The 10000-nt window shown below is 44.2% G+C and overlaps 1 protein-coding gene across 1 annotated transcript in view; it reads left to right on the top strand.

Moving 5' to 3' along the window:
- Positions 1-10000, top strand: part of LOC105907586 (acid-sensing ion channel 4-A-like) — a 58779-nt gene that overhangs the window by 1671 nt on the left and 47108 nt on the right. The window lies entirely within an intron of this gene.

The raw sequence follows: 10000 nt of genomic DNA, 5'->3' as shown, positions 1-10000 counted from the left end.
GTGTGTGTGTGTGTCAGTGTGTGGTGGATGTGTGGTATTTACCCATTCTCTCAGATTGGCTATTTTTGTCTGTGATGAGGTTAGTTGGAATGAGTTCTTGCCTGTGGTCTAAGTACTGGCTGTCCTGTGACAAAGCTCTAGTGGTTGATGATGGGTAATTGCATTTTCTGCATACTTTTAATGGGCACATACGTAACTGTTGCCAGGGTGATCTTCGTCATAATGATCATTATTGGATGTCAGCAGGTCCTGCTGCTTCAGGCATTGCTATGTCTATTTCCTCCTGTTGGAAAACACGTGAGCCCAACTCACTTGTTGACTCTATGGAGTCTCTCGTTGTCGAGTGAATTACACGGAAGAAGAATATTTTCTACCCTTTCTCATGAAAAAGGCTGGTGTCAAACATTTAGTGATTTCGGAGGCCAGTTGCTGTCAGCTGGAACCAGGAGGGAATACTAAGTGCTTGATTTAGGATGCATCGGCCCCAGCCACTGTATGGCAAAAGAAATACAGAAATACAGAACTCATTCATTTCTCCTTCATTTCTTTGATTTCTCCTTCATTTCTTTGATTTCTCCTTCATTTCTTTCATCACTGATTTCAATAGAGGTGTAAATACTGGAGTTGGCCTTGAGCTCCATCAGCATCTCTATTTAACTGTTTGACCTGTACACATGCGTTACACACAACTATCTACCACTCATGCCCTTGTGACGGAGGAATCTTAGTTTTATTTCCTATAAAATTGAAGCTTTGTGCGATAAATGAAACCACGAGTGATTTTGCAGTTTCAGAGAGACAGAGCGAGAGGCAGTGAGTCTAATGAGAAATAACTTTGAGTTTTCTTGTGTCGTTCCTTTGAAATATCTGTAATTTTTTTTGCGCTTCTGTTGCATCTCCCTGTCTCCTGAGGATGTGGAGTTGTGGATTCTGACTATACAGGCAGTAAAGACCTCTCTCTTCTTTTCCACCTCTTCCTCTCGACCGCCCCATCTCCCCCCCCCCCCCGACCACAGCCAACTCCGCCTCAAATGAACTGCTCTGGTCTCCTCTCAAATTTATTTTGGCTGCAGAACAGATGAAATATTCACGAGATGGACATGAGACACGGTAACTGCATTAGAGATACACGTCACAATCTCTCTCTCCTCCTGTCTGTTCGGATTCCCAAAAAACTTCCTGGAGGTGAACAGAGAGGCCAATTCCCTCTCAACAAGTCTAATGATGCATCCCCCCCCCTCCCCCCTCCCCCCAACCCACTCCCTCGCTCTCCATCTCACATTTCTCCCCCTTATTAGTTTGCATTATTTGTTTCTTAGAATTAGCCAGATGTGTGAGAAGCAAACCTATCACCAACCTAAGGCAAACACAATTCGGCATGGTGCTGGGATCAATACATGATAGTGCCACTAGACTGGAAAAGTTCTGTGCTGTGCTGGTACTGACCCATAGAGCTGGTCATGTTTTTTTTTTTTTAAATACATAATTTTCATGGCCACTACATGCACGCAGGGCACGCACTGTGCATACAAAAATAAATAGATAAAATACATTTTAAAAGATAATAATGAACTACTTTGTATTTTTCTGACTACAACACAATTTAATGAATATAGGCTATACACTATATACAGTATTTTACCTACATAATAACATGAAAGATTGGGGTGCCCCCCCCCCCTCTCCCCATGGTTTGTTCAGACTCTGAGCACTTGAGTGCCTTTTTAAGGCACTGCCATTGAAAATGCAAGACAAAATATCTCCTTTAAAGGAGGGTATTGTGATGTTGATGTGTGGCTCTGATAAGACCCAGATAGAAGTCTGGGTGAGGTCATACAGTCTCTTTTTTATATCACAAACAAAGGGTCAACAAGAAGTACAAAGGTTTTTTTAAACTTCTTACATAGCCTACTATAACACATTGTGTATGACGTGTTTCCATTATGAACACTTATAAATACTCTCTTGGTATTTGGTACTGTGATACATTTAAAATACTCCTGTCTTTGTTTGGTTAAAGCCTTGTGCAGTCACAATGTCACAGTGCACTTCACAGAGCAATCTGACAAAACTGGTAACTGAATATCTAAACACACAGTACTTTAAAGCACTTTCACAGATTTCAGTAATTCTTTCAGTTTTTCCAGAATACTTTAGACCGAGGTGTAGCACACACACAGTGCACATTTTGCATTTTCAGCGCTGAATGTACAGAATTCAAAATAGTTTGCTAAAAGTCGAAATAGTCGAATAAATTGCTACATTTGTACATGATACATAAAGGGAGACTGTGTAACCACACTCAGTCTCCTGTTAGGTCTTGTCACAGCAACTCAACTATCACATCCAACATCACAACATCAACATCACAACATCACCATCACAACCAATGTCCTCCTTTGGATCTGCCATATATGTCTTGCATTTTGAGGGGCAGTACCTAACAAAGGCACACAAGTATTCGGTGTCTGTTTGTTGTGTCTTAGAAAGTGAAGTATGTGTGTAATGCCCTGCAAATCGTGTTTTATAAAATTAAAAACTGAATGAAAGGCTGAGAAACAGCTCATGGTTTTGCAAATTTGGTGTCAGGTTTTGCTATTTGAGGGACACGTTTCAGAAATTGTGATTTTTGGGGAAAGCAGTTTTCTCTAAAACTCTAAAAACAGATACTGAGCAAAATATGTTATTTGCTGAATGGCACAGGCCTCATACATTATTTGCTTTTGTTGTTTGTGTTCACATTTGTGAGACTTGTTTTAGCCATTCTGCTTAGGGCACCCAAACGGCCAGCAGTGGCCCATTTCTTTTTTAAATGTGACGCTGATTTAAAATTTAATTGCGGGGGCAAAATGTCCGAAAATGAGTGTCCCACAAAATAATGAATTAAAGAAAAAGACCCACCATTTCCCTCATTTCCAGCTCTGATCAGTCTTCACTAACTCACTGCTGCTCGTTAGTATTATTTGTTTGTTTATTAAGCAGCTTCACTAGTGTTCACACTGCCCATCCTGCTTCTATGGTCTTTCTTTCTTTCCCTGTTGACTTTGATGTAAAGCGTTCTCTCTCTTCACCGTCTCTTTCTCTCTGTCGATTACACATCCTCCCTAACCTCTCTCTGTTTATCTCTGTGTTGGTATAACGCATTCCCTTTCTCTCTTCCTCTCGTGACTCTCTCCCTCTGTCTCACACTCTCTCTCTCTCTCCCTGTTGATGTGAGGCATCCTCTCTTTCTCTCTCTCTGTTAATGTGAGGCATCCTCTCTTTCTCTCTCTCTCTCTGTTAATGTGAGGCATCCTCTCTTTCTCTCTCTCTCTCTGTTAATGTGAGGCATCCTCTCTTTCTCTCTCTCTCTCTGTTAATGTGAGGCATCCTCTCTTTCTCTCTCTCTCTCTGTTAATGTGAGGCATTCTCTCTCTTTCTGTCAATGTGAAGTATTCTCTCTCTCTCTCTATGAGTTGACGTGAAGCATTCTGACACGGCAGTGGTGATTTTGCTCTAAATCCATTAATGAGGCCGGGGCTGTTTGACTTGCTTGAATCAGGGCTCTGCCGTCTGCTGCTGCTTGACTCGTGTGCCTACCTCAAAGGCCCAGCAGACCCCTCATGGCTTCTGTCTACCTGCCTCTGACACATGTGTCTATCTGTGTGTGTGTGTGTGTGTGTGTGTGTGTGTGTGTGTGTGTGTGTGTGTGTGTGTGTGTGTGTGTGTGTGTGTGTGTGTGTGTGTGTGTGTGTGTGTGTGTGTGTGTGTGGGTGTGTGTGTGTGTGTGTGTGTGTGTGTGTGTGTGTGTGTGTGTGTGTCAGTGGTGCAAGATAAGCTGCAGGGTAACATGTGCTTGTGTTTTTCATGCTGTCTAACCTATATACGTGTATGTGTGTATGTGTGTATGTGTGTATGTGTGTACCTGTTTCTCTTTCTGCTCACTTGGCTGTGCATGACCTAACCATTCATGTACGGTGTGTGTGTGTGTGTGTGTGTGTGTGTGTGTGTGTGTAAGCTGCAGGGCAATATGTTGTATTCATGTTTTTGATGCTGTGTGCCTCACTAGTATATACGTCAAGATATGTATGCGTATGTATGTGTGTGTGTGTCTGTGTGTGTGTGTGTGTGTGGGTGTGTGTGTGTGTGTGTGTGTGTGTCTGTGTGTACATATGTATGTATGTATTAGTCTGGCATTAGTAGTCTCTAAGGGGATACTCAACCCCCTCTCTGTATCTCCCTCTAGCATCCGCCATGGTTACGGGGCTCTATTCTCTCTGGATTATAACTTTTTGGGGATTTGCTCCTCTGAGCGTCACTGAGTTGTGGTCTGATGAAGCCGACATCCAATTCAGCGTTCCTCCCGCCCATCACCTTATCGGTGACAGATTTGCTCCGAGTCTCTGAGTATGAGCCTTAAGTCTCCACACTGGCACCTGGGTGAGAGGGATTTATTTGCACATGATCAGAATGGCCTATTCACTATCTGCCAGGTTGGCCAAGGACTTGCGTCTCCATTGTGGTGCAGTGATGGAGAGAGAGCCCACGTTGTCCTGTGCATTGTGTTTGGAGAGGCTGTTGTTGTTATTGTTGCATTGTTGTTGTTTATTGAGTGGGAGAGCCACAGTCAATTTATGTTCATGTCAGCATTGGGAATTTGTATGTGTGTTTGTGTGTCTGTGTGTTTGTGTGTTTGTGTGTTTGTGTGTTTGTGTGCATGGGTCGGCATATGTGTGTAGAAGTGTGTGTTAGTACTCATGCAGGAGTGTGTGTGTGTGTGTGTGTGTGAGAGAGAGCGAGAGAGCGAGAGAGCGAGAGAGAGAGAGAGAGAGAGAGAGAGAGAGCATATGTGTGTTATTACACATGCAAAGGAGCGTGAATGCACGTGTAAGAGTGCATGTGAGTGAGTATGCGTTTGCATGTTTGAATCATTGAGTGAGTGAGTGTGTGCACTTGTCCATGTGTGTGTGTGTGTGTGTGTGTGTGTGTGAGTGTGTGTGTGTGTGTGTGTGTGAGTGTGTGTGTGTGTGTGTGTGTGTGTAGCTGCATGTGAGAGTACAGTATGAGACGCACGCTCAGCTGGTGCCAAAGTGCGTCTCTCTGCGTTGACTGAGAGCACTAGCTCATCTCTAATAAAACTTTAATGGAGAGCTTTGTTCACGCAGGGCTCATCTCTCTCCATTAGTGTCCCGCGCCGCCCCAGGACATGTGCCATGGAGCTGGCGTGCGCAAAACGCAACCTTGCTCATTTATACTCCTAAATTTAATTGCATAAAGAGGACAAATCCCAGCCCCACTCCCTGGCCGACCCTCTGCGCATCACTTCTGAAACACTTCTTTAGCGCCCTGGGGCATGCTTGAAAGCCCCACATTACATAAAGTCCTTATCTCCGATATTTTTATAAATCCGACCCTTTATTACATTTGATGTCTGCAATGGTTTTTGCGCATTGAAGGAGTCCTCGTACTGGAAAAGCAGTGTGTGATTTGTTGAGGTGTCAGATGAAAGGGGGGTGGGGGTGGGGGGGGCAGGGTGAAAAAGGCAGAGCTAGAGTGTGAGCTAGAGAGACAGAGACAGACAGAGAGAGAGAGAGTGTGTGAGAGAGAAATAGAGAGAGAGAGAGAGTGTGTGTGAGAGAGATAGACAGAGACATAGAGAGAGAGTGTGTGAGAGAGAAATAGAAAGAGAGAGAGAGAGAGAGAGACAGAGAGAGAGAGTGTGAGAGAGAGATAGACAGAGACATAGAGAGAGAGAGAGAGAGAGAGAGAGAGGGGAAGAGAGAGAGAGAGAGCAACAGAGGAAGAGGGGGCTCAGGAGGCTCTGATGTTATCAAGTGATGAGTAAGCTCAGTCCAACACGAAGCCAACATCACCACACCTAACCTAGTTTGCAAATCTGTTTGTGGCCCAACAAATCAAACTTCAATGTTGATTTTTGGATACATCTAAAGTTGTAATTTGGACAGATGTATTTTCTATGTGAGAAAAGGATAAAGGATGTGAAAGTAAATCAACCCCTAATGGCTGAACCTAGGCAGGCCTCCTTGATAGCTTTCACCATCTCCTGACGGAAAGAAACTGCCATTGTCTAAATTCCGTACTCAGGAGAACTAAGAACAGACACTGAGCAGGTTCAGATCAGGATGGAGAACGTTCCGCAGCATTCAGTCCTAGACAGACTACTGGGACGACATGTTAGGAAGCTAATTACCTTAAGAACCTACATAAATAATGACTCAAGTCAAGGGATTATGGGTTTTGGAACTGGCAGCAGTGGCGCAGAGAGGGGGTATGCCACATATGCAGGATAAGAACTTACATAATAACTGGAAACTTCATTGTCATTAATTTATGTTTTACTTTTTCGATCTTTGGTGCAGAATAGACAAAGACAAGGGAAAAGACGTGCCTGTGGATGAACAGGCAGGTTTTTAAGTATACTAATAGTGTTATTTCAGTGGAAATCCTATGGTAAGCTTGAAGTCCAAAACATGTATTCAGACTAGCTAACAGTTAGCTAGGTTTACACTGAAAATTGGTCTTGAAGGCTTAATTAAGATTGGGCTCAAATCCCAGTGCTTTATCAAAACATGTACAGATGACATAAAGAAACGTGGAACGTCCATTGCTTTTCCTTGTTATGAAATGTATTCAGCTAGCGAGCTTCCCTCAAACAGAATGTCTGTTTTTCTGCAAGTTTGTATGAAACTGCCATGAATCAGAAACACCATAGCGGGCAATGAAATACAGTTGTTAACGTGTTACAGTTGTTAAGGAGTTCAAGTGGAAAGTCTTTGTACAGTCTGCTTCTTTCACAACTGAAGGTGGAGGTGACCTTCTCTCCTCTCCTGTCCTCTCCTCTCCTCTGCTATTCCTCTCATTTAGTCTCTTCCTAACACATGACGTAAACTAATTAGGTGATGTATGGGCAACTGTTTGGTAATGCCCAGGAGAATCTGATGTCCTACTAGAGTCAGGCCCTCTTTGCGCGCTTAAGTTGAACCTGTCAAAACATCATCAAGTAGACAGCTCAGTTTAAAAAAGATAACCATTTTAACAAATTACCTCAATTATTTCAAAAATGTAATTGTGAAGTAATGATTGATTAGCAATTTCAGTCACTGGTGAAAAGAATGTACTAGAAAAATGGTACTTTATGGAAAAAATACAGAGCTCACTATTATCTCACACGTAGCCTACTTACAGATTCTTATACATTAAAAGACAGTCATAAGATCTTACTGACATAGGGCCTGCTACTGTGAGAAGGGCGGGATGGGCCTCTTGCTGCTCAATAGGCTTATGTTGCAGGCTGCCACTGAGAGACAATAAGTCGAAATCTCATATTTGTGTGTTGTATTTTTTCACATTACTTAACACTTTTTTTATACTGCTACAGCTGAGGTTGCTTTCATATTTATCGTCATTATTTTACAGTTGTAGGTGCTATAATCATTCTACTATTTGGCCATTGTGTGTCAAGTCATGCTGGTAAAGCAACCTTGTAAAGCGCTGGTTAAAAAGAGGGGGGGGGGGGGGCAGTATTGATCTTGCATACCCATCAATAAATGTGTAGTTGCGCCCCTCACATCAGGGCCAGAATTTGGCCAGACTTGGGCCGAATCCAGACGGTTACAGTTAGGATTATATGTCCAATGTCCAACTGGACAGGATTCATGTATCCTCTCAGTCAGCAGGAGTGTGTGTGTGTGTGTGTGTGTGTGTGTGTGTGTGTGTGTGTGTGTGTGTGTGTGTTAACGATCTCCCACATGTTTGATTGAGTGCCAATACAGAGGTGCATACATTAGTGGAACACATGTAAAACATTAATCAGAGATGGTCTCCACCGCACGACCCGGTGATGGATGGCCCTGTCCTGACAGTTGAAAGTGATCACTTGCAAATGATCACACACACACACGCCCAAACACACACACCTGGCTGATTTGACACACACATGCACACAGACTTACAAAATGCATGAAAAAGATGTGGATCCCTGTGGGTGAAACACGTGCACACAATGATTGCCCTCACCTAGGTCACCTCTGTGTTGTCATACACAGATGGCCGTGGGCATTTTCGCCCTTTGCTCTCTCCAGAAGCCTCTAGCAAGTCCTCTCCTCTCCTCTAGCAAGCACAACATCCTGAGGCGAAACTCAGCCTTGTCCACACTCCTGAGTGAAGCCATTAAACTCCTCACACAGCCCCTCTGCAGTCCTGCTGCCATCCAGGTTCATCCTCATCCACACACACACACACACACACACACACACACACACACACACACACACACACACACACACACCATGGTTTAGTCACCACCGCACAGTCAGTCAAACAGTCAGTGGAGAGAAGAACGCTGGTTGTGTGTGCTGGCTAGCACCGGCATTCAGAGTACAAGATGCTTAGGCGTTTCAGCAACCTACGTGTTATTGTTACATTTACCCAGATGCAAAAATGAACCATTGACAATAGATACACACATGCACACACACACACACACACACACACACACACACACACACACACACACACACACACACACACACACACACACACACACACACAAACAAATACACACACCATACATTTATGGTTAGGTCATGCACAGCCAAGTGAGCAGAAAGAGAAACAGGTCATCCAGCGAAAACACATACACCTATACACACACACTCACACACAAGCCACAAATATATAAGGTGAGGACATGCAGACACAGTTGATCAGAGAGAGAAACAGGTATCATAACACACACACACACACACACACACAAACATACAAGTCTCCAGGCTTCCTCTCAAACGTATACTCGCCTATAGGGTAGACAGCATAAAAAACACGTGTTATCCTGCAGCTTATCCTGCACCACTGACACACACACACACACACACACACAGACACACACTTACACGCACACACACATAGACAGACACACACACAAGCACACACACACGCAGGCACACACACACGCGCACACCCACACAGACACACGCACACACAGACACACACACACACACACACACACACACACACACACACACACACACACACAGGCACAAACACACGCACACACACATACATAGATAGGCAGACACACACACGAGCACACACACACGCAAGCACACACACACACACAACCACACAGACACACGCACACGCACACACAGGCACAAACACACACACACACACACACGCACAGAGGCACAAACACACACACACGCACACACACACACAGACACAGACACAGACACAGACACACACACACACACACACACACACACACACACACACAAGCACACACTGGCACAGACAGACACACAGACACACACACACACACACACACACACACACACACACACACACACACACACACACACACAAACATCCTCTTGAGGCGAATGCGTGTTCAGATCCATCTGGCTCCCCCTGGGCTTCTTCCCTCTCCCTCAGCAAACCATTTTTCTGCATCTCTGTCAGAGTGCACCTGCAGGTGAGAATATTGCACCTCATGATAACAGATCGGCTCTCATCCCCTCCACCCACAGGTACCTACGCCGGCTCCAAATTTCATTCCCAGGGTGAATGCGAAAGAATCGGAGGGAACACAGCATCGTCTGTGTCAGAAAACACATCCCATGGATCAATCATTTATTATCCAGCCATGGAGGCTGTAGCGTTGTTGTTGAACCTCATATAGGCCGTGTCTGCACGCTTAGAAAGGACCCTCTTCACGCCATTCAGCAATCAATAATCATGATGGATTATGTTATTGACGTGTTTATATGATATTTATGTGTTGTCACTCTCATTGTCATGGCCTTTAACACGTCACTGTCCTCCACTGCTCAATCACTGAGTCACTGTCTCCTTTTGAATCATACACAGGAGGACTGTTAATAGCATCATGGTACCATGGCCTCTTCTGCAGTAAAGCATTTCATAACCTTTACTTCACAGCTCTGATTGGTTGAGAAGGTGTTTAGATGATGTCAACCTTCCTGCCTGTCTGAGTGTGAAC

Source organism: Clupea harengus, chromosome 21, assembly GCF_900700415.2.
Source record: "Clupea harengus chromosome 21, Ch_v2.0.2, whole genome shotgun sequence".
Taxonomy (NCBI): Eukaryota; Metazoa; Chordata; class Actinopteri; order Clupeiformes; family Clupeidae; genus Clupea; species Clupea harengus.
Note: the sequence above shows the minus strand (reverse complement) of the source record. Positions and strands in the feature narration are given on the sequence as shown.